Raw genomic sequence first — 25,653 nt, forward strand, 5'->3', positions numbered from 1 at the left:
TGAACCATATTATGTGACATTTTACTCTTTGTTAGTCAATTGCATTAATTAACAAACACACCATTTTAATCATTATACAGAACTATGGACCTAGTATTGGTACCTCCAAATGAGGCAGTCATATTTCTGATCAGGGAGTGCACAATTCCAGTGTAGTCAATTGAGTGAACATGAGACCATTGCAAGCACCTCTCCAATTATGTGAGGAGCATATATATTGTGATCTACTGTATCTCATCCTTAATAAAGAAAGAAAGTGTCCTTTCTATGATGATCAATCAATGTTCAGATTATTAAAGAGGAAATATTGTTTAGCCTTGAACTCTTGAACTGAGCAGAGATCTGAGGTGGTTCATGCCATAGCTGATGCCTAGTATGCTATTTTTGAGCTGTGGTACAACCTGTTAGTTTCACCCTAGTCAACTCAAAGACAGTGGATGCAACAGCCATAGGTGACCACAGTGACAGGCCACCTGTGAATGCACAGTGCACATGGGGACAGGATAGTGGGTATGGTGCCTTTTCTGGGGATGAAAGAAGAGGCGATACATAGGGTCAGTGGAGATTTTAGCATGTAAAACATGTAAATTCATGATTCATTCCTTCCAAACCACTCAATGTTGAATTTGTGATTTCCAACTTGTTGTGGAATGTTTATGTCGAATGGCCGATGAGCACTGATACATTTTATCTATAATTTCTCTTCATTATTTCTCATCATATGACAAGGATTTAAAAGGATTTGCCAATAGATTGTCAACTTGATTCATGATAATGACTGCTAGCTAAGATTTTGAAAGTATGATGTCCAGTATGATGTTCAAATAAAGCTACTGTAGATATAACGGGATTTGACATAATTTTATCTGTGGCCAATGACCTTGAGCCATCTTGGATGGGCACTTCTAATGTAACTCTATGGCAGCACCCAAGGGGCTTGAATTTTTGAGCTCTACCATTAGACTTGGCGATGACGTAGTGTCCCCATGAGTGACAGAACAATGAGCCAATCATGGCGCAACGCTCCATATTTTCTGCTGGCTTGCCCCACCACCATAGAAGCACTGAGCTAGGCTGAAACACCTGCATTAAGGAGCTGCTTTACTCAAGAAAACAAAAAAGAGACCATGTTTGTATGCAGCTTTATGATATATATATATTTTTTTACGTTGTTTGCAAACTGATATGTGACACGTATTAATGCCAAAATAACATGCAAAACAAGCCTGTTTATTAAAAAAAAAAAAAAAAATTGTAAAAATGTGGGGCTCAAAATAGATGATGGGTCGCCTCTGCATAGGTTCAGGGATTCCCTCTCCCCAAGACATATCAGCCTAGGATTACCAAAATCTGCAAGGAGCTGCTGTTCTTAGAGATTATGTACAATCTGTTCCTACCAACACAACAACAGATTTAGGGGGCAAGAGAGGCATCCTTCAGTATTTACCACAAGCTTACGTTAATTCACTTCCTTAAAGGCTCAACTAAGTCAACAATTATCTCTTATAATATATGTCACAAAGTCCTGCATTGTGTCATTTGTGGCCCCTAGATGTCCACCGTCTACATTTTGATGGAAGTCCATTGTATGTTACAGGGAGATGGGGTGGGAGGCGGTGGACAGGGGCAATTTATATATTTTTTTATCAGGACTCCGCAGTCTGGACAGGACTGAAGCCTGAGCCTTCCTGTGTTGAAGGCCCATCATGTCAATGTCTCTCATCCAGATACAGGCCTTAAGAGGCCATTGCTTCAGCTAAATTGATGCAGTGGTGATGGCTTCTAGAGGCCTCTGTTAGGCTATGTAAAATGAGGAGGTATCTGGTGAATAAATCAAGCTCCAACTCACCACTTCCCACTCCAAAATCCACTCTGTTTTAAATTGTTGTTGTTGCCCTGGACAAGTACACCTGATTCAACTTGTTAACTAATCATCAAGCCTTTGATGAGTTGAATCAGGTGTGTTTGTCTCTGGGGCTACAAAACAAAATGCGTAAAAAATGTGTGCTGTAGGGGGTATTGGAGGACTGGAGTTGGGAAACAGTGGCCTATGCTATGTGCACCATGTAGTGAAGTTCCTAGTTAATCCATTTAGTCTCTAATTTCAACATCACAAACTCAACTTTTTTACTTATTTTGTACATAATGTTGCCGCTACCGTCTCTTATGACTAAAAATAACTTCTGGACATCTGTCGTAATGTAGAGACCAAGGCGCAGCGGGTTGCGTGCTTATATTTATTATAGCGAACACGAAACAACGACAGCTAACAGATTTGCAGGCTATAACTACAAGCAGTGCAAATACAACTACCTACAAAATAACCAAACCAAACACACACCTCTATATAGGACTCTCAATCAGAGGCAACTAGAAACACCTGCCTCCAATTGAGAGTCCAACACCCAATCCTAAACATAGAAAAACTAAACTAGACAGAACATAGAAATGCATACACAACACAAACCCTCTGTCACGCCCTGACCAAAACTAATACAATTACTCCCTCTGCTGGTCAGGACGTGACAACATCAGGACTGCGATTACTCACCACGGACTGACAGAATCCTTTTTTTCCTTTAACGAGTCTGACGAGCCCGACGTGAACGATATACTGCTTTCTCTGGAACAGGCCCAGATCCCCCTTATTTCCATGAAGAGAAGGCGGAGAAAAAGGGGCCAGAGGGCGGGCTGCCTTCTGAGAATTCGTAGGCGATCGAATAAACCCCCACTTCCTTCCATTCTGCTAGCAAACGTGCAATCTTGGGACAATAAAATAGATGACCTATGCGGAAGATTAAACTGCCAATGGGACATTCAAAATATAATAATATCTTATGCTTCACAGAGTCATGGTTGAATGACGACACTAACAACATACTAGTTATACGCTGCACCGGGAGGATAGAACAGTGATGTCTGGTAAGACAAGGGGCAGCGGACTATGTATTTTTGTAAATAACTGCTCGTGCACAATATCTAATAAAGTCTTGAGCTATTGCTCACCCGAGGTAGAGTATCACACAATAAACTGAATACCACACTATCTGCCTAGAGAGTTTTCATCTGTATATTTCATCTGTATTTTTCGTAGCTGTTTAAATACCACCACAATCAGAGGCTGTCACTAAGACAGCATTGAATGAGTTGTATTCTGCAAACAGAAAAATGCTCACCCTAAGGCGGCGCTCCTAGTAGCTGGGGACTTTAATGCATGGAACCTTAAATCCGTTTTACCAAATTTCTATCAGCATGTTAAATGTGCAACCAGAGGAAAAACAACTCTGGACCACCTTCACTCCACACACAGAGACACATACAAAGCTCTCCCTCACCCTCCATTTAGCAAATCTAAAAAGGAGTCAGATGAAGAAGATGCTAAGCTACGGGACTGTTTTGTTAGCACAGACTGGAATATGTTCTGGGATTTCTCTGATGGCATTGAGGAGTACACCACATCAGTCATTGGCTTCATCAACAACTGCATCAATGACGTCGTCCCCACAGTGACCGTACATACATACCCCAACCAGAAGCCATGGATTACAGGCAACATCCGCACTGAGATAAAGGCTAGAGCTGCTGCTTTCAAGGAGCGGGACTCTAACGTGGAAGCTTATAAGAAATCCCACTATGCCCTCCGATAAACCATCAAACAGGCAAAGCGTCAATACAGGACTAAGTTCGAATCGTACTACACCGGCTCTGACGCTCGTCGGATGTGGCAGGGCTTGCACACCATTACAGACTACAAAGGGATGCACAGCCGAGAGCTGCTCAGTGACACAAGCATATCAGATGAGCTAAACTACTTTGATGCTCACTTCGAGGCAAATAACACTGAAACATGCATGAGAGCACCAGTTGTTCCGGAAGACTGTGTGAACACGCTCTCCGCAGCTGATGTGAGTAAGACCTTTAAACAGGTCAACATTCACAAGGCCGCTGGGCCAGACGGTTTACCAGGATGTGTACTGCGACCATGCGCTGACCAACTGGCAAGTGTCTTCACTGACATTTTCAACCTCTCCCTGTCCGAGTCTGTAATACCAATATGTTTTAAGCAGACCACCATAGTGCCTGTGCCCAAGAACACTAAGGTAACCTGCCTAAATGACTACCGACCTGTAGCACTCACGTCTGCAGCCATGAAGTGCTTTGAAAGGCTGGTCATGGCTCACATCAACACCATTATCCAAGAAGCCCTAAACCGACTCCAATTTGCATACCACCCCAACAGATCCACAGATGATGCAATCTCTATTGCACTCCACACTGCCCTTTCCCACCTGGACAAAATGAACACCTATGTGAGAAAGCTATTCATTCACTACAGTTTAGCATTCAACACCATAGTGCACACAAAGGTCACCAATAAGCTAAGGACCCTGGAACTAAACACCTCCCTCTGCAACTGGATCCTGGACTGACGGGCCGCCCCCAGGTGGTAAGGGTAGGTAACAACACATCCGCCATGCTGATCCTCAACATTGGGGCCCCTCAGGGGTGCGTGCTCAGTCCCCTCCTGTACTCCCTGTTCCCTCATGACTGCACGGCCAGGCACGACTCCAACACCATCATTAAGTTTGCCGATGACACAACAGTGGTAGGCCTGATCACCGACAACGACGAGACAGGCTATAGGGAGGAGGTCAGAGACCTGGCCGTGTGGTGTCAGGACAATAACCTCTTCGTCAATGTGATCAAGACAAAGGAGAGGATTGTGGACTACAGGAAAAAGAGGACCAAGCACGTCCCCATTCTCATCGACGGGGCTGCAGTGGAGCAGGTTGAGAGCTTCAAGCTCCTTGGTGTCCACGTCACCAACAAACTAACATGGTCCAAGCACACCAAGACAGTCGTGAAGAGAGCACAACAAAACCCATTCCCCCTCAGGAGACTGAAAAGATTTGGCATGGGTCCTCAGATCCTCAAAAGGTTCTACAGCTGCACCATCGAGAGCATCCTGACTGGTTGCATCACTGCCTGGTAAGGCAACTGCTCGGCCTCCGACCGCAAGGCACTACAGAGGGTAGTGCGAACGGCCCAGTACATCACTGGGGCCAAGCTTCCTGCCATCCAGGACCTCTACACCAGGCAGTGTCAGAGGAAGGCCCTAAAAAGGACTCCAGCCACCCTAGTCATAGACTGTTCTCTCTGCTACTGCAGGGCAAGTGATACCGGAGCGCCAAGTCTAGGTCCAAGAGGCTTCTAAACAGCTTCTATCCCCAAGCCATAAGACTTCTGAACACCTAATCAAATGGCTACCCAGACTATTTGCATTGACCCCCACCCCCTCTCTTTTACACCGCTGCTACTCTCTGTTGTTATCATCTATGCATAATCACTTGAATAACTCTACCTTCATGTACATATTACCTCAACTAAACGGTGCCCATGCACATTGACTCTGTACCGGTACCCCGCTATTGTTATTTTACTGCTGCTCTTTAATTACTTGTTACTTTAAATTTTTATTCTTATCCGTATTTTTTTTAAACTGCATTGTTGGTCAGGGGCTCGTAAGTAAGCATTTCACTGTAACACCTGTTGTATTCGGCGCATGGGACTAATACAATTTCATTAGATTTTTTCAGAGATTGATGTTAAAATGAATTTCCTTAGTTCTTGGAAAGGGGAACAGTCAGAGAGATCAGCCAGTAGAATCTACATTCTATCACATCTTTAAACATGTTATAACATATTTTTTACACTTCCTGTACAGATTCAGTTATTCAAGAGGCTGTTTCATGTAATATACAAGTAACCAAGCTCCATTACTGTTACATTACTGATTGTTACAAAGTTGTAAACTTTTCATAACACCCAGTTACAGTTTCTGTGACCCTGATGCTTGGGTCACCAGTGGTAACATTGACGTGAAGCACTACCTGTAGTACGCAGAAAAGGGATGTTGTTGTAGGTGTGTTTTAACACTCTGCAGTCGTGTGTGTGAAAGAGATAAGCTCAAAGCTCTGTTTGTTTGCACAAGACTTTGCCCCTTTGTGAGATACATGACTGCCATATGCATATGGCGCAGCAAGTCAAATGCATGGCAGCTGTAATTCATAGTAAGTCTACAGTATATAATACAGTCTTATTTTTGTTAATGCAATACCATTTTTTGGGGCCAAACTGTAGAACGGTAATACTGTTGTAATTTAAGTTAGATACATCTGTTTCGATGCATCGCAAAACAAAATTCAGAAGTGGATTAGAGTGCAATAAAATTACAAAAAATATGTAATGCAGACTTTCAGAAAAGGATTATTGAAAAAGTTTGTCATAGCTAGCTAGCTATATGACCCCTCTCCTATTGTAATGTTCTAAGATTTGATATAGTTGGGTGAAAAAATTAAATATATCGATAGGATACATTCTTATATTTGGCCTCTAGATGTCGGGCTTTACATTCAAACCAGGGTGGAGCATGTATCAAAGCAGAGGAGGATAGCACAAGAACCATAGAGGACCAGATCCATTCAGTGTATGATTTTTACCTGAACCGCTGCCATCGATCATCTCAACAACCCATCTACATTCTCACATCCCAGAAAACAACCACACAAACACAATGCAACATCAGGGGCTTGTAGGAGAGGCACCAACGTGTTGCTGCATCATCTGCTTGTCTCTCTTCTAGTTAGAGTAGTCTGAATATTATTTTCCTTTTTATGCCTAAATACATGTTTTTCAGTGAGGAAGTGAGCTAGAGAGACAAACAGAGAGAAGAGAAGATTGAGGAAGCGGGAGATAGAGATAGAGCGATGCCTGCTGTTAGATTTTATCTAGGTCAACAGGGGGAGTGCTCATTCTCTGAAGCACGTCTGTGTACCAAATCTGTGATTGAACATTTTCTGTTACTCAGGCCTGCCACCCACTGCCTCTGCTCTCTGCTCTCATTGTTTCATGTGTCATCCCTGCTCATTAAATACCCATTCATCACCAGTACATCTGTCCTAGCTGCATGATGTAGAGCATCCAAGCTCTGGTTGGGAATGTATCGGTCTTAACCATTTTATGTGGAAGAATCTTTCTCGCTCTCTCTGTCTAATGAAGGCCAAGGGCACAGGGATGAACTTCTCGAAGGAGAAGCACAATCAGAGTTATATCAATGCAGCTAATTTTTGGAGAACTGGTGGGTGATGAAATATGTAATCATCTCACCTACTGCACTGGGAACATTTCTGTTTCAAACCCCCCCTGAAGGAAATTAGCAGTGGTTTGAAAATAATCTGAAGAGAGAGCGAGTGAGAGAGGGAGATGTAGAAGAAGTTGTGGTGGTGGGTCATATCAGATGCTGCACATCCTGTTCACAGCTGGGCGACAGTCTCTCAGGCTGATTCAAAACACCTGATTACATTTCTGAACTGATTATTAAAATGGGGTCTGAACGCAGTGTCAGTATTGTAGTGGATGCAGGGAGAGAGCTCCAGCCTGCCGACATCCCTGTTAACGCTGTTAACACTGCCACGCCCTGTTCCTCTGTCTGATAGCATTATGCTCTTTTACACCACATATCCCAGACCGTAAACCTTCTATGTTATCGGAAGACATGCATTACCCATTTACAGCAGCATTGGGTGCCTGACAAAAATGTGAGAGATTGGCTTTCTTTTCCATAGTACTAGTACATGCTTATGTATCACATGCGCCAAATACAACTTGTGTAGACTTTTTATTTGACCTTTATTTAACTAAGCAAGTCAGTTAAGAACAAATTCTTATTTACAATGACAGCCTACCAGGGAACAGTGGGTTAACTGCCTTGTTCAGGGGCAGAACAACAGATTTTTACCTTGTCAGCTCAGGGATTTCATCCAGCAACCTTCCGGTTACTGGTCCAACACTCTAACCACTAGGCTACCTGCCGCCCTGTAGACTTTAAACTGAAATGCTTGCTTACTAACCTTTTCCAATGATTCAGAGTATAAAAAATAAATAGTAACTAATACAAGGAATAAAATAAAATATACAAGAATTGAGCTATATGCAGGGAGTACCAGTACTTGATCAATGTGCAGAGGTACGAGGTACTTGAGGTTCTTGATAAGGACAGGAGTCCGAGACAGGGAAGAGTGTGGGTGTCAGGGGGAAGCCGTTTGACACATTACAAGCTGTGCCGTATCTGGACCTTTCTCTGGTGGATGTCCTTAGCAAACCTGACCTTTACAGGAGTCTAGCTTTCCTGTTCCTGTCACATTTGTGCCACCTTACCCAACAGGTGTTGGGTGGCATCGCTGCCACGGGGCGGGCAGCAGGTATTATCCCTGGCTGTGCCACACAATACCAGACACCTGAAACTCATTCTCAGGGACGGGATCGACAACAACAATGGCTGTTTTACGAGATCCATACAGATTTGAGTCACATTGTCTGGGGATGGAAGATCTTCTTCGAAACTGAAAGACACTGCTTGCCTTAAGTGGAACAACAATGCAGATATCACATAGTGAAATGATACAACAGGGTTACTCAGTTGTCACTGATGCCGCTGTGATGATGCAATGTTTGGAAACGGAGAGGCTGGTGTCCTGGTGCTGTGGCTGAGGTGGCGGTCTGCCTGTCTCCTATGGCGGGCTGGGTGGCTGGGTGTGTCCTCTTGCTTGGAGCTCCTCGACTCTGTTCTGCTTGGCTCCGTACCTCTGGGCTCCAGGGTTCTGTGGGATCCGGGGGAGCCGACACTGTTACAATGTCTGATATGAGAGCCTGATCAAAGCTGCCCCGTTCCGCCTGACCGATTTCCACAGGATTAAGGATTAGAGAGACAGGAAGCTGGGAGAGCGGCATAGAGACCATCTGAGCGAGAAGGGGAGAGACAGAGGAAGGGTGAGACAGAATCAGAGGGATAGAGGGAGAGAGAGAGATGAAGCAATAGTGTCATAGAGGGTAGAGAGAGAGACAGAGGGGAGAGGGGGGATGGGTCACGAGGGACACTGAAAGGGACAATCATTATTATGAATCTGTATCTAGTACTTGTATCTGTCCCTAAATGAGAGCAGCGGTGCACAGCAGGGACACAAAGGGTGGTTCATGATGACAAACAGAACAATGATGACAAACAATATTGAGAAGGTTACCTCTGGCTTTTAAATAAACAATACTAGTACATTCATGTTTCATGTTTGTCAGGAAATACGTGAAAAATATGTTTACAGTCTACAAGAGGGCAAGTTGGAAAATGCCACTAATTGTTTGTTATTAGCTGGATGTGTGCGTGTGCTTTGCGGTGCTGCAAAATGCTTCTGTCAATGATATGACATTGATAGCTGGTGATCATTTGCCCTTTCAGTTCATCCTCTATTACTGGAGATGATGCCGAGAAAGTGAGAGCTCTGCTAAGAGGATGAACACAAGATATGCAGAACTGGTTGCATGACTTAAAGGTTTCTAAACAGATATATTTCCTGTATATGATCAGATATGCTTCTTTGTCAAAATGCTACTTTGTCAAAGACTGTATGTCTCAGTCTTTTTCCCCCACACACACTTTAATTTACTCATAAGGGCAAATACCTAGACATTCTAAATGTAGTTTACAGTAAATCCACAGTAAATCTTTCAATGACAGCAGAATCATCAGCATAACAGAGATATTCCTCTGTAGATTGAAGAAAGCCATGTGACTAACTCACACAGGAAGTACTGTATGTATGGGCACCAGAGCAAATATTGTATGCCTTGGATTTTCAGGTGAGATCAGAACTAAAGTAACAAAGATAGACCACAATACTGACTTAGGCATTCTCGGAACCTTTATGTACTTTCTGGTCAACAGCTGTGTTTTAATCCTCAATGAAAATAACTGTAGGCTACGCACTTTGCACCAGTGGCAATGTGTGATAAATCAGGCCATGTATGTCAAATCAACTGTATGTGTAAATGTAGGGCACTTATCTATTAAATCCTATTAGGTATAAGATGACAAGATGCTATACATACATAAAGACTGTCACAAAGACCGGGTTCTGTTGTAGGTGAACCACAGGAGGTTGGTGGCACCTTCATTGGGGAGAACGGGGTCATGGTAATGGCTGGAGCCATCCGCCCCTAAGCAGCCTCCTGTAACTGATGAACGTGTTGTGGTGAAAGTTGCATGACAGTGGCAATGAATTGGGTCAAGAAGACATTGTTTTCATATGAGGTAACCTCGTCTCCAGGCTTGAATTGCTAGCGCGAGCCGACTGGTGCGTGAGATTACTTATGAGGCAACTTCAGAGAGGCTTTTTCATGCCAATTTTTCATGTCATTACTCGAGAGATATTGGAATGACAGGACCAATTTTGGTGGCAAACTGTGGATTGGGTATAGAACAAGAAGGCCCGCACACTGTTAAAGCTCCCAATTCACTGCTTTATTGACATTTCGAAACTTTGTCATAAAGCAGTGAATTGGGAGCTTTAACAGTGTGCGGGCCTTCTGTTCTATACTAGTATTCTTTATTAGCCCAGCACCTATGTTTTTTACAGATGTGCGTATGACCACAAACCTTTCTAAACTGTGGATTGGACCATATCCCCTCTCTATATTGAAGTTTTGCCACATCACATTGTCTTATTGGAGGTTATAACTTTCTAGGAGAGAGACAAATAGGTTAAACCCATCCCTTCCTCTTCATTTCTAGCTCTCTGCCGCTTTACCTCTTTTGAACTCAAAACACTGACAGATTACTGATTCTTAAATTGGAAGGATTATGAAGAAGATGAAATTCCTCACTTCCAGTCTTCCTTACAGTGTAAGAGTGAGAGGCAGACAGAAAGAGAGAGAGACTAGAGAGAGACTGTCTGATAAGATCGAGTAGCTAGCATTAGCTCATTAATGATCCATAACTCAGCAGCCAACAGGGAGGGAGAGGCTGCGGTGGGACAATGGCAAGCTTCCGGTCCCCGTCACAGCATCTGTCTGTCAGGCTGGATTATCAGAGGCTGTGCATTATCATGCTGAAATATGAGGTGATGGCGGCAAATGAATGGCACGACAATGGGCCTGTCATGCCAAATAGTGTCCCCCCTCTACGTCACAATGGTATTCCACAGGCCTCAAGATCTTGTCACGGTATCTCGTTACGGAAACCGGGACTCATCCGTGAAGAGTATACTTCTCCAGGGTGGCAGTGGCCTTCGAAGGTGAGTGTTTGCCCACTGAAGTTGGTGACGATGCCGAACTGCAGTCAGGTCAAGACCCTAGTAATGACGATGAGCACGCAGATGAGCTTCCCTGAGACGGTTTCTGACAGTTTGCTCAGAAATTCTTCAGTTGTGCAAACCCACAGTTTCATCAGCTGTCTGGGTGGCTGGTCTCAGACGATCTCGCAGGTGAAGAAGCTGGATGTGGTGGTCCTGGTCTGGCGTGGTTACACGTGGTCTGAGGTTGTGAGTCCGGTTGGATGTACTGCCAAATTCTCTAAAACGACATTGGAGGTGGCTTATGGTAGAGAAATTAACATTCAATTCTCTGGCCTCTAGTAGACATTCCTGCAGCCAGCATGCCAATTGCACACTCCCTCAAAACTTGAGACATCTGTGGTATTGTGTTGTGTGACAAACCTGCTCATTTTAGAGTGGTCTTTTGTTGTCCCCAGCACAAGGTGCACCTGTGTAATGATCATGCTGTTTAATCAGCTTCTTGTTATGCCACACCTTTCAGGTGGATGGATTATCTTGGTTATGGAGAAATGCTCACTAACAGGGATGTAAACACATTTGTGCACAACATGGAACACTTCTGGCATCTTTCATTTCAACTCATGAAACCAACACTTTAGGTGTCACGTTTTATTTTTGTTCAGTGTAGTAGAATTTATTGACAGCATGGTATAGGTGTTCTAATTACAGTTCTCATTTCCTCACTACACCCCAGCAATCTGATACTGGGTTTATTTCTCCTAGCCAGGGGGTATGTGTGTGGCGGGAGGAGGCTCCTTACACACAACCCATATCCTTAATGATGGATGTGCAGTTAGCTTCATGCAGCGGCTTAAGCACTATAACCTGTGTGTATATGTGTGTATGTGTGTGTGTGTGTGTGTGTGTGTGTGTGTTACCTTATTATGGGTATAAGCAGGACACAAAAGGCCCGTTTTTATCAAAGATAGATGAGAGCTGAGGAGAACAGCAAGCCCTACCCCTTCACATCGCAAAGTAGGTAGGATTTTTTATTTGTCAGCATATCTATTTGTTCTTGGTTAGAGCCAATAGCAGTAAAGGAAGTGGTCCCTCTGTCACAGAAACAGTTGGCACGGAAACAGCACATTACACCATTATCCAATCCCCCTCCCAGCCCCATATCGTCATCACTCCTATCCCTCCCTTCCTCTCCTCTCTTCTCCCCTTCCCACTCTCTCTCTCTCTCTCTCTCTATCGTGCATGCTTTTTCAGCCATCAATGAAATCACAACCAATCTTGCTGTTGACTTGTCATAGACCAGAGAAAGAGAATAAGCAGGGCTGTTACACATTGAAACACACACATAAGCTGTCCTTTCCATTGCTTCTCATAGGGGTCTCTGTCTGTTTCCCCTTCTCATTGCATGCAGCAGACAGCTTCTATTGTATCCTGTTTTTGTCACAGCCCTGTGTTCTGTTTAGCTTGGTGCCCTTTTACCTCTTTCTCTGTTTCTCTCATGATTTAATCCTGTCCGTTTTCCCCTTCTCTCTATCCCTGCTGACTCCTCCCTTCATTTCTCTCTCCCTCCGCTCTCTGACACACTCAAACACGCACACATACACACACGCACACACACCCTCCTCCCCCACCGCTGCAGTGTCTCAACTGCCTTGGAGCAAACAAGAGAGGAAATAGAACACAGACAATAATAAGAAAGGCGAGAAAGAGGGGAATAGAAAGAGATAGAGAGGGTGTGAAAGACAGGAGAATGTTGGACTAAAGGTGGAGTTCACACAGCCTTTCTCTTCCAGCAAGTGTTTGTCTGCAGTATCCCTGGTGAATGGACGCTGGACGGTGAAACGGTAAGCCTGCCTGCTTTATTTTCTCACACACCCTTTTTTTGTCATCACTGCTAACTTGGCCTCCTTTGGGCCCCCTTTGTTTGTCTGGGGTGGGGTGAGGAATTGCTATGTGACTGTATTCATAATACGGAGGAACAGAACATTTTTCCTCTCAGCTGAGCTCAGGATGGTGATGTTCTGAGATGGAACCAGTCCCCTCCTCCACCCTCCCTGCTCTCTATGTAGATATAGACATGGACAAGGAGAGCTGGTGTCTGCCTGTCTGTGGCACATCTCCTCCTTCATACATCCTTGTCTGTAATGTTGGGTTTATGTGAAATGGGAAGGATACCTTAAAGGTGTGTGTGTGCATGCTCTGTCCATCCCAGCGACCATGAGAGAGAGAGAGAAGAGAGCCAGTAAAAGCACTGTCACGTAGGATCTGCTGTATGGCTCTCATGACTGCCTTAGTTAGACAGTGAATGTGACACTGCGGTGGGAGGAGCACACACCCCGTGGAGCTTTGCTCTGCAGGCAGGCACTGGACTGGACATTGGCTTCACATCGGCATTTAGCAGCGCTCCGCCTGCCAGCCCACATCAACAATAACATCAGCACTTCGATCGATAACCGTTTTGACCCGGGATGGGTGTGTGTGGAGGTGTATTTGTGATGTGTGTGCATGAGTGTGATTGTGACAAAGTGAGAGAGTGTGTGTGTTCACTGCTCTCCATCGGCCACAGCACTGAGGGTCATTTGTTTTATTTAAAAAATCCCTCGTATCTCTAATGAGGCATTACCGTGGATTGTGGAGAGGGGTCAGAGTCAGCAGTGCAGTGCCAAGAGTCTGTCTATGTGTGTTTGTGTGTATGTGTGAGTGAGAGAGAGAGCGATAACCTGCGCAGGGAGGGGTCGAGGGGCTAGGGGGTTTAACAGTGGGGAGGCAGATGAGGTTGATGCAGTGGAGAGAGAGAGAGAGAGAGAGAGAGAGAAATGGAGAGAGAAGGAGATTGGGAAACAGGAGGAAAACAGGACAAGAGAGGAGAGATGGAGAGAATGTAATGAGAAACATTGAGGGGACAGGGCTGTTTAGCCGAGTGTCACCGGAGATGATGGATGATGCAGACTAAAGAACTGGCTGCATGCGATAGTCCGAAAGAATGAAGTGAAACAGCCAACATCCAGGCCCTCAGACATCTAAAAATGGAGGCAAAAATGGTGGAAGAAAATCCCACAATGCTTTGGGATCTCTGGAGAAAGACATATCAAATCAAATCAAATCAAATTTTATTAGTCACATGTGCCAAATACAACAGGTGTAGACCTTACAGTGAAATGCTTACTTACGAGCCCCTAACCAACAATGCAGTTTAAAAAATAAATATGAATAAGAAATAAAAGTAACAAGTAGTTAAAGAGCAGCAGTAAAATAACAATAGCGAGACTATATACAGGGGGAACCGGTACAGAGTCAATGTGATGAGGTACCGGTTAGTCGAGGTAATTGAGGTAACATGTACATGTACATGTAGGTAGAGTTATTAAAGTGACTATGCAAAGATGAAAACAACAGAGAGTAGCAGCGGTGTAAAGGGGGGGGGGGGGGGGAGGGGGGTAGCCATTTGGTTAGACGTTCAGGAGTCTTATGGCTTGGGGGTAGAATCTTTTTAGAAGCCTCTTGGACCTAGACTCAGCGCTCCAGTATCTCTTGCCGTGCAGTAGCAGAGAGAACAGTCTATGACTAGGGTGGCTGGAGTCCTTGACAATTTTTAGGGCCTTCCTCTGACACCGCCTGGTATAGAGGTCCTGGATGGCAGGAAGCTTGGCTCCAGTGATGTACTGGGCCGTTCGCACTACCCTCTGTAGTGCCTTGCGGTCGGAGGCCGAGCAAATGCCATACCAGGCAGTGATGCAACCAGTCAGGATGCTCTCGATGGTGCTCTTTGAGGATCTGAGGACCCATCCCAAATCTTTTCAGTCTCCTGAGGGGGAATAGGTTTTGTTGTGCTCTCTTCATGCCTGCCTTGGTGTGCTTGAACCATGTTGGTGATGTGGACACCAATGAACTTGAAGCATTCAACCTGCTCCACTCCAGTCCCGTCGATGAGAATGGGGGCGTGCTTGGTTCTCTTTTTCCTGTAGTCCACAATCATCTCCTTTGTCTTGATCACGTTGAGGGAGAGGTTGTTGTCCTGGCACCACATGGCCAGGTCTCTGACCTCCTCCCTATAGGCTGTCTCGTCATTGTCGGTGATCAGGTTGTATCATCGGCAAACTTAATGATGATGTTGGAGTCGTGCCTGGCCGTGCAGTCATGAATGAACAGGGAGTACAGGAGGGGACTGAGCACGCACCCCTGAGGGGCCCCTGTGTTGAGGATCAGCGTGGTGGATGTGTTGTTACCTGCCCTTACCACCTGGGGGCGGCCCGTCAGGAAGTCCAGGATCCAGTTGCAGAGGGAGGTGTTTAGTCCCAGGGTCCTTAGCTTATTGATGAGCTTTGTGGGCACTATGGTGATGAATGCTGAGCTGTAGTCAATGAATAGCATTCTCACATACTGAAGGTGTTCATTTTGTCCAGGTGGGAAAGGGCAGTGTGGAGTGCAATAGAGATTGCATCATCTGTGGATCTGTTAGGGCGATATGCAAATTGAGTGGGTCTAGGGTTTCTGGGATAATGGTGTTGATGTGAGCCATGACCAGCCTTTCGAAGCACTTCATGGCTGCAGACGTGAGTGCTACAGGTCGGTAGTCATTTAGGGAGGTTACCTTAGTGTTCTTGGGCACAGGCACTATGGTGGTCTGCTTAAAACATGTTGGTATTATAGACCCGGACAGGGAGAGGTTGAAAATTTCAGTGAAGACACTTGCCAGTTGGTCTGCGCATGCTCACAGTACACGTCCTGGTAATCCATCTGTCCCTGCGGCCTTGTGAATGTTGACCTGTTTAAAGGTCTTACTGACATCAGCTGCGGAGAGCACGATCACTCAGTCTTCCGGAACAACTGGTGCTCTCATGCATGTTTCAGTGTTATTTGCTTCGAAGCGAGCATAGAAGTAGTTTAGCTCATCTGGTATGCTCGTGTCGCTGGGCATCTTTCGGCTGTGCTTCCCTTTGTAGTCTGTAATGGTTTGCAAGCCCTGCCACATCCGACGAGCGTCAGAGCTGGTGTAGTACGTTTCGATCTTAGTCCTGTATTGGCGCTTTGCCTGTTTGATGGTTTGTCGGAAGGCATAGTGGGATTTCTTATAAGCTTCCGGGTTAGAGTCCCGCTCCTTGAAAGCGGCAGCTCTTGCCTTTAGTGCGGATGTGCGGATGTTGCCTGTAATCCATGGCTTCTGGTTGGGGTATGTACGTACAGTCACTGTGGGGACGACATCATCGATGCACTTGTTGATGAAGCCAATGACTGATGTGGTGTACTCATCAATGCCATCGGAGGAATCCCGGAACATATTCCAATCTGTGCTAGCAAAACAGTCCCGTAGCTTAGCATCTGCTTCATCTGACCCCTTTTTCATTGGTCAAGTCACTGGTGCTTCCTGCTTAAATTTTTGCTTGTAAGCAGGAATCTTGAGGATAGAATTATGGTCAGATTTGCCAAGCGGAAGGCGAGAGAGAGCTTTGTATGCGTCTCTGTGTGTGGAGTGAAGGTGGTCCACAGATTTTTTTCTCTTTGGTTGCACATTTAACATGCTGATAGAAATTTGGTAAGACCGATTTAAATTCCCCTGCATTAAAGTTCCCAGCCACTAGGACCGCTGCCTCTGGGTGAGCGTTTTCCTGTTTGCTTATGGTGGAATACAGCTCATTGAGTGCGGTCTTAGTGCCAGCATCAGTCTGTGGTGGTATGTAGACAGCTACGAAAAATACAGATGAAAACTCTCTAGGTAGATAATGTGGTCTTCAGCTTATCATGAGATACTCTACCTCAGGTGAGCAAAACCTCGAGACTTCCTTAGAAATGTACAAAAATACATAGTCCGCCGCACCTTGTCTTAATAGATGCCGCTGTTCTATTCTTCCGATACAGCATATAACCAGACAGCTGTATGTTGACAATGTCGTTGTTCAGCCACGACTCTGTGAAGCATAAGATATTACAGTTTTGAATGTCCCGTTGGTAGTTTAATCAAGTCAAGCCAAGTCAATATGGAATATTTCAAGAACTTTGAACATTTCTTCAAGTGCAGTCGCAACAACCATCAAGAGCTTTGATGAAACTGGCTCTCATGTGGACTGCCACAGGAAAGGAAGACCCAGAGTTACCTCTGCTGCAGAGGATAAGTTCATTAGAGTTACCAGCCTCAGAAATTGCAGGCCAAATAAATGCTTCACAGAGTTCAAGTAACAGACACATCTCAACATCAACTGTTCAGAGGAGACTGTGTTAATCAGGCCTTCATGGTCGAATTGCTGCAAAGAAACCACTACTAAAGAACACTAATAAAAAGAGACTTGCTTGGGCCAAGAAACACAAGCAATGGACATTAGACCGGTGGAAATCTGTCTTTTAGTCTGATGAGGTAAAATTTGAGATTTTTGGCTCCAACAGCCGTATCTTTGTGAGACGCAGAGTAGGTGAACGGATGATCTCCGCATGTGTGGTTCCCACTGTGAAGCATGGAGGAGGAGGTGTGATGGTGTGAGGGTGCTTAGCTGGTGACTCTGTCTGTGATTTATTTAGAATTCAAGGCACACTTAACCAGCATGGCTACCACAGCATTTTGCAGCGATCCCATCTGGTTTTCGCTTAGCGGGACTATCATTTGTTTTTCAACAGGACAATGACCCAACACACCTCCAGGCTGTGTAAGGGCTATTTGACCAAGAAGGAGAGTGATGGAGTGCTGTATCAGATGACCTGGCCTCCACAATCACCCGACCTCAACCCAATTGAGATTGTTCGGGATGAGTTGGACCGCAGAGTGAAGGAAAAGCAGCCAACAAGTGCTCAGCATATGTGGGAACTCCTTCAAGACTGTTGGAAAAGCCTTCCAGGTGAAGCTGGTTGAGAGAATGCCAAGAGTGTGCAAAGCTGTCATCAAGGCAAAGCGTGCCTACTTTGAAGAATATAAATATTTGTTTAACACTTTTTTAGTTTCTACATGATTCCATATGTGTTATTTCATAGTTTTGAGGTCTTCTATTATTGTACAATGTAGAAAATAGTAAGAATAAAGAAAAACCCTTGAATGAGGACCGTAGGTGTGTCCAAACTTTTGACTGGTACTGTATGTCTAGTGTAACTCTTGCAGTCATTCATGTTAAATCTAAATGGCTATCACATAGTTTCATCTTCAGTGTGTTAGAAAGTATCACAAGGTTCAGTTTACACGTAGAAGGTACTAGAACACACAGAAGGACCGGGTAGGGTAAAAAATAGACGTGGACCAAGCAAAAGTAATAAAGTCAGGTCAGACATTTCACATACTTTAAAATCTTGGTGTGCTTTACGTTATGGAGGTATGTCAACAATTTCAACTGGTAACTCTACAGAGAAGAAATGTGACCCATAGTGATGTCACTGCTTGGAATGTTGGTGCAGCCATGTCAGACACAGCTCCTTCTGCACTATGGGAGATGTCCACCAAAGACAGAATCACATGCCTAAGTCCTACAGTACATTATATCACCTCAAACAAAAACGTCATGTAGCCTAGGACCCAGCATTCCGTGTCTGTATTTTCTGTTACACAATAATAAGTATATCTCAGGAAATAACTACATGTATGAGATCTGAAAAAGATTTCCTCACATATCCCATTTTCCCACTTCTATTTGCAGATTTGCTTTTCAAGCTAACAGCCTAGATGACACTCTAATATGATGTAGCTTGATAACCCATGCAATTAGAGTGGGATTGAAGCCGGAAGTTGGACTGAGAGGAGAAGGAACTGGAAAGGGCAGTAATGGGGCTTAACACAAAGTCAGAGGTCTCTGGTGACCTTGGCTGTAAGAATGAATGACAGGGATCATATCAAAGTAAATCACACCCCTTCATTGAGCGCTCTCTAAGGTTTTGCTAACACAAATTGGTTAAACTCACACACTCACATGATGCCATTGCCCATGCAGTGTCATACAAGACACAAACTAATATAATTGCCATATTGGTCTACAATATATCACCTACTTGGAATTTGGGCACAGCAGTACAAGCATAGCACAACACATTTCTGCCATTTTGAATGGGGCTTTTAATAACCTGCCAGTAAAGTTCCCCAAAGAACATATCCAGCAGGAAAAACAACGGTTAAGTTCAATTTGACCCCTCCTAAACCCTCTGTAAGGTTGCCTCTGCCCCTCCATTGTGAGACATAATGGCTTGGGACAGCTGTAGCTTTAAAGGGACAGTGGCCGGTTTGTCTCTATGTTTTTTGGTCTGAGAAGGACAATGGGGTTGTACCATATGCTTCCCTCATCTATGCCCTTGTAGGTTAGAAGACTTGGCTGACTTTACCACTTAAATTGATTATATTATAGTACGGGGAAATTATACAATATGTCTATCTCCTTTTACACTTAAGAACAATGATTTATGTGGACATATTTAATGTTATACTGTATCATATTACTCTAGGCCTGCAGGCTGTGGGTATATTCACCAAACCGGCCTCTATGAAATTGTTCTGCTAATTCCTTTAGCAATTGAATAACTCTGATAACCTACTCTGGAATGCAGTAAACACAGAAATAACGACTACTGTGAACCCTTTTAAGCAGGATCTACCTTTTTTATTTGTTATTCTGCTAGGTCCAATACTGTGCCAAGCCTCTTGTGACCCATCATGCTGACTAGCTTCCTGGATTTCTGACTGTCAATTGGACTGAACCAAATTAGGGTGGGGCTTTATCTGTTTGTAGTAATGTTACAGTAAGTAAGGATTAGGTTATCGTTGAGTTTTATGTAAATCTACATAAATGAATTTCTCTTTCTCTCCTTCCCTCCTCTCTTTCTCCCTCGCTAATCTGTGCTGGCGCTCAGAACTAGGACCCTGTGTGTGAGCCTGAGGAAGATGGGCCCTCTTCCCAGCACTAATTACTGAGGGCAGAGCAAAGGAACCAACAGAGCATCTTTGTGTTCCATTCCTCACACATAACATCAGTCATATGACAGAGTACAAGGAGGAGGTGGTGGAGGAGGAAGTGGTGGAGGTGGTGGAGGAGGGGAGGCGATAGTGGAGGAGGGAAGAAGGAGGTGGTGGAGGAGGGGAGAAAGAGGTGGTAGAGGAGGGGAAGAGGTAGTGGAGGAGGTGGTGGGGAGGGGAGGAGGTAGTAGAGGAGGTGGGGAGGAGGTGGTGTTGGAGGAGGTGGTGGCAGAGGAGGAGGAGGTGATGGAGGAGTGGAGGAGGAGGAGGTGGTGGAGGAGGGAAGGAGGTGGTGGTGGAGGGGGAGGAGGTGGTGGTGGAGGAGGAGGGGAGGAGGTGGTGAAGGAGGAGGTGGTGGAGGAGGTGTTGGAGGAGGTGGTGGCGGAGGAGGAAGAGGTGATAGAGGAGGAGGGGAGGAGGTGGTGGAGGAGGTGCTGGAGGAGGTGGTGGCGGAGGAGGAGGAGGTGATAGAGGAGGAGGGGAGGAGTGGAGGAGGGGAGGAGGTGGTGGAGGAGGAGGGAAGGAGGTTGTGGTGGAGGAGGGGAGGAGGAGGTGGTGGTGATGGGGAAGAGGTGGTGGAGGAGGGGAGGAGGTGGTGGTGGAGGAGGAGGAGGTGGTAGAGGAGGTGCTGGTGGAGGAGGAGGAGGTGGTAGAGGTGGTGGAGGGGAGGATGTGGTGGTGGAGGGGAGGAGGTGGTGGAGGAGAGATGGAGGAGATGGTGGAGGAAGGGAGGGGTGGGGGATGCTCTGGACTGGAGGACCATTGGGGGTGTTGGAGAGGGTTTGAGAGGTGACAGTTTTTGAGTGTGTGTGCTTGAGTATGTGTATGTGGGTGTGTATACTATGTTTGTGTTTGTGCAGGTCTAGTAATGGAATATTAAATTGATGTGGAGGTCATGGGCCAACAGAAGTCTGTAACTGTGTGTATGTGTGTGTGTTTGTTTGTGTGTGTTTGTTTGTGTGTGTTTGTGTGTGTGCACACGTGCATGTGTATAGATACCCTTGAACACTACGTTAAATTGGATAATGACATATCATTCTTTGTCTGCATCAGATTTTTTTTTTAAACGTCAAGGTTTGGAGGAAACAAAGTAGGTCAGATAGCCTTGTCTTATGACTGATAGCCTTGTCTTATGACTGATAGCCTTGTCTTATGACTGATAGCCTTGTCTTATGACTGATAGCCTTGTCTTATGACTGATAGCCTTGTCTTATGACTGATAGCCTTGTCTTATGACTGATAGCCTTGTCTTATGACTGATAGCCTTGTCTTATGACTGATAGCCTTGTCTTATGACTGATAGCCTTGTCTTATGACTGATAGCCTTGTCTTATGACTGATAGCAACTGCTGTCAGCAATATCTATGGAAGTACTTAAGGATACATTTGACTGAGGGCCTGTCCAGTGTGGAATAATACGCTTTTTGTGAGTTGGTGTATATGGTGCAAGATTTCCCTGTATCTTAACATGCCATAAATTAGATTTATACATATCTGATACTGCTCCTCAGTAACGTCTACTGCACATTGCAGTCTTTTCCATAGTCTTGCTTGCCAGAATCGTGGCGTGGCAGCTGTGTGGAGAGACTGCCCTACACTGACCAGTATTCTTTCAATACGGCACCCATATTGATGATGCTGCTGTACTGGTGTTTGCTATTGCAGTCAATTCCAGTTAAGTTTCCTCATCTTGACCCAATGATGAAAGCATCAACTGCAGGATGTTAACTAACAGTCAGTGGTTTACAGCAGACACAAAATGGCTGTTCCCCAACAGTTTCCCTTCTGTTCCAAAAAAACAGTGGCGGCTGCTGAGGGGAGGACAGCTCATAGTAATAGCTGGAATGGAGTGTAATGGGCTGGTATCAAACACATGGAAACCAGGGGAGTCGTCCTCCCCTCAGCAGCCTCCACTGGTCATGAGAAAAATATAACTGTGTTTGTGCCTGTGTTAGTGGAAAGATAAGTAGCCTGAGCCTTGTCCTGAAATATGATTATGTTAAATAAGAATACTATCAACTGGTATTAAGCAGGTTGAAGAGTGAATAAGCTACAAAGCAGCCTGACTGAGTGTTTGTTTTGTCACTCAAATAACTATCCCAGTTTTGTTTCACAGACATTGAGAGACACACACACACACACACACACACACACACACACACACACACACACACACACACACACAGGCACAAGTAGATGGACAAACAGACATAGATACAGGCACATATAGACAGACACAACACACACACACACACACACACACACACACACACACACACACACACACACACACACACACACACACACACACACACACACACACACACACACACACACACACACACACAAGTAGATGGACAGACAGACATAGATACAGGCACATATAGACAGACACAACACACGCACACACAGATTGCTGGACTCGCTCCACCTTCTACCATCCTTTCCCTTGAGTGGGCTGGCTCACGGCTCTGTCTGTGCACAAATGTGCCATTGTCAGCGCCGGCTGGCCTTGTGATTCAGTGTGACCCGCTCCATCGGCGGGACGGGAAGGCAGAGGGGCACAGGCAGGCGCTGAGGCGAGGCACAGCAAACACAGTCCCTTATCACATAGGATCTGCTAGTAACTACACTGAGCCCCCACCACTACCCTGCTCCCAACCCTCTCTACAGCCCACTGTTTTGGAGGGATGAAAAATGAACACTGCCTTTCATTGTTTACCATGATGTAGGAACAATATACCCATGTGACCTATTTGTTGTGTGTATGTACTGACATGTATGTGTAACTGATAGATGCACACACACACACACACACACACACACACACACACACACACACACACACACACACACACACACACACACACACACACACACACACACACACACACACACACACACACACACACATATATATACACACACACACACTACATGGTAATGTTTTTAAATGTATGGAAAATGTAAAGTATTTTGTCTGTAATGTATTTTTCGTTATGTGTCAGACCCCGGTAAGACTAGCTGTCACCATTGGTGTCAGTTAATGGGGATCCTAATCAATCAACACCTAGTATCTGCCTCCCACCCAGGGCCAGAAAGAGTGAGAGTGAGTGTACTATATCATGAACAAATACAATGGTCAACGCCAGATCTTCAGTCTAAATTGTAAGTGGTCCATGCACAAATGTTCTCAAACAACTGAATGATTGTCGGGGTTAAAAACCAAAACATTTATCAAATAATTCAGTTAAATAACTATTATTACGGCTCCTGGGGATATGTGTGATGCAAAAGCCCCCAGCATGCAGTGGGTGTTTTTAGAGAAGCTGAGCCAGTGTACTGGCTGAGGAAGCATTCCTTTATACTGTGTGCTTTCTGTGTGTGTGTCCATATTTGGGATGTGTGGGGTGAGGCAAGGACAACAAAAGTATTTTTTGTATTCTTAGTTTAAGACATGGGTTTGGTGACACGTTATTTGAATGTTTCATCCTAATCCCTACATAAGATAATCATAAACACGGTTTAGTTATGCTTTAATTGTAAATCTAACAACAGTTTTTGACAACCGTATATCACATTGTTAGTCTGTGCGGTAAACATGTTATGACAGAACAAGTGTTCTGTCATTTCATCAATGGCCATATTCCCTCCATGATGTTATCCCTGGTAGTAAAGAGTAATTGTGAAGTTGGCCTGGAGTCCTACCCCAGCAGCCTCAGTAGGGGAGTAAATGCTCTCACTATGACCCAATCCCACACATCCTACACCAAGCTCCCAGAACATGGGAGGACGCCTGGGATTTCCTGAGGCCAATTAAAAGTTCTGGCACGAGTCAGGAGACAACAGGAAGAAAGTTATGGTCGACCTCTGATGTACCCCAGAAGGTTTAGGAAATGAATGATTATAATACATTCATTGAACTTGCTGATTGAACACAAGGGCCCAGATCTGGTTGCAGCACTGATTCATTTGTCCATATAGAATCCACGGAGGCTGCCGGAGGCCCCTCCCCTCACCTCATTTGACAGGAATCCTGGGTAATTCTGGGGGGACTTTGTCAGCTGACACATCTTGGGGCAGTAAGTGTTATCAGCTAACACACACACCCCCTCTCTCCCCCAATCACTGTCATACACACACACCCCCTCTCTCCCCCTAATCACTGTCATACACACACTCGCCACTCTCTCCCCCTAATCACTGTCATACACACACTCGCCCCTCTCTCCCCCTAATCACTGTCATACACACACTAGCCCCTCTCTCCCCCTAATCACTGTCATACACACACACCCCCTCTCTCCCCCAATCACTGTCATGTACACTCTCTCCCCCTAATCACTGTCATGTACACTCTCTCCCCCTAATCACTGTCATGTACACTCTCTCCCCCTAATCACTGTCATGTACACTCTCTCCCCCTAATCACTGTCATGTACACTCTCCCCCCCTCCCCCTAATCACTGTCATGTACACTCTCCCCCCCTAATCACTGTCATGTACACTCTCTCCCCCAATCACTGTCATGTACACTCTCTCCCCCTAATCACTGTCATGTACACTCTCCCCCCTCCCCCTAATCACTGTAATGTACACTCTCTCCCCCTAATCACTGTCATGTACACTCTCCCCCCCTAATCACTGTAATGTACACTCTCTCCCCCTAATCACTGTCATGTACACTCTCCCCCCCTAATCACTGTAATGTACACTCTCTCCCCCTAATCACTGTCATGTACACTCTCTCCCCCTAATCACTGTCATGTACACTCTCCCCCCCTAATCACTGTCATGTACACTCTCTCCCCCAATCACTGTCATGTACACTCTTTCCCCCTAATCACTGTCATGTACACTCTCCCATCTCCCCCTAATCACTGTAATGTACACTCTCTCCCCCTAATCACTGTCATGTACACTCTCCCCCCCTAATCACTGTAATGTACACTCTCTCCCCCTAATCACTGTCATGTACACTCTCCCCCCCCTAATCACTGTCATGTACACTCTCTCCCCCTAATCACTGTCATGTACACTCTCTCCCCCTAATCACTGTCATGTACACTCTCTCCCCCTAATCACTGTAATGTACACTCTCTCCCCCTAATCACTATAATGTACACTCTCTCCCCCTAATCACTGTCATGTACACTCTCTCCCCCAATCACTGTCATGTACACTCTCTCCCCCTAATCACTGTCATGTACACTCTCTCCCCCTAATCACTGTCATGTACACTCTCTCCCCCTAATAACTATAATGTACACTCTCTCCCCCTAATCACTGTCATGTACACTCTCTCCCCCAATCACTGTCATGTACACTCTCTCCCCCTAATCACTGTCATGTACACTCTCTCCCCCTAATCACTGTCATGTACACTCTCTCCCCCAATCACTGTCATGTACACTCTCTCCCCCTAATCACTGTAATGTACACTCTCTCCCCCAATCACTATAATGTACACTCTCTCCCCCTAATCACTGTCATGTACACTCTCTCCCCCTAATCACTGTCATGTACACTCTCTCCCCCTAATCACTGTCATGTACACTCTCTCCCCCAATCACTATAATGTACACTCTCTCCCCCTAATCACTATAATGTACACTC

General features: G+C 45.2%; 1 protein-coding gene across 2 annotated transcripts in view; it reads left to right on the forward strand.

Moving 5' to 3' along the window:
* The first annotated feature begins 12,671 nt into the window (after nt 1-12,671).
* Nucleotides 12,672-25,653, forward strand: part of gnaz (guanine nucleotide binding protein (G protein), alpha z polypeptide) — a 50,119-nt gene continuing 37,137 nt past the window's right edge. The window contains exon 1 of one of the 2 annotated variants that reach the window (XM_082955317.1): nt 12,672-12,967. The gene's annotated coding sequence lies outside the window, so the exon portion shown is untranslated. The remainder of the gene's footprint in view (nt 12,968-25,653) is intronic. The other variant, XM_045690399.2, reaches the window with a different exon arrangement.

This window comes from Salmo salar, chromosome 01 (genome assembly GCF_965601325.2).
Source record: "Salmo salar chromosome 01, fSalSal1, whole genome shotgun sequence".
NCBI lineage: Eukaryota > Metazoa > Chordata > Actinopteri > Salmoniformes > Salmonidae > Salmo > Salmo salar.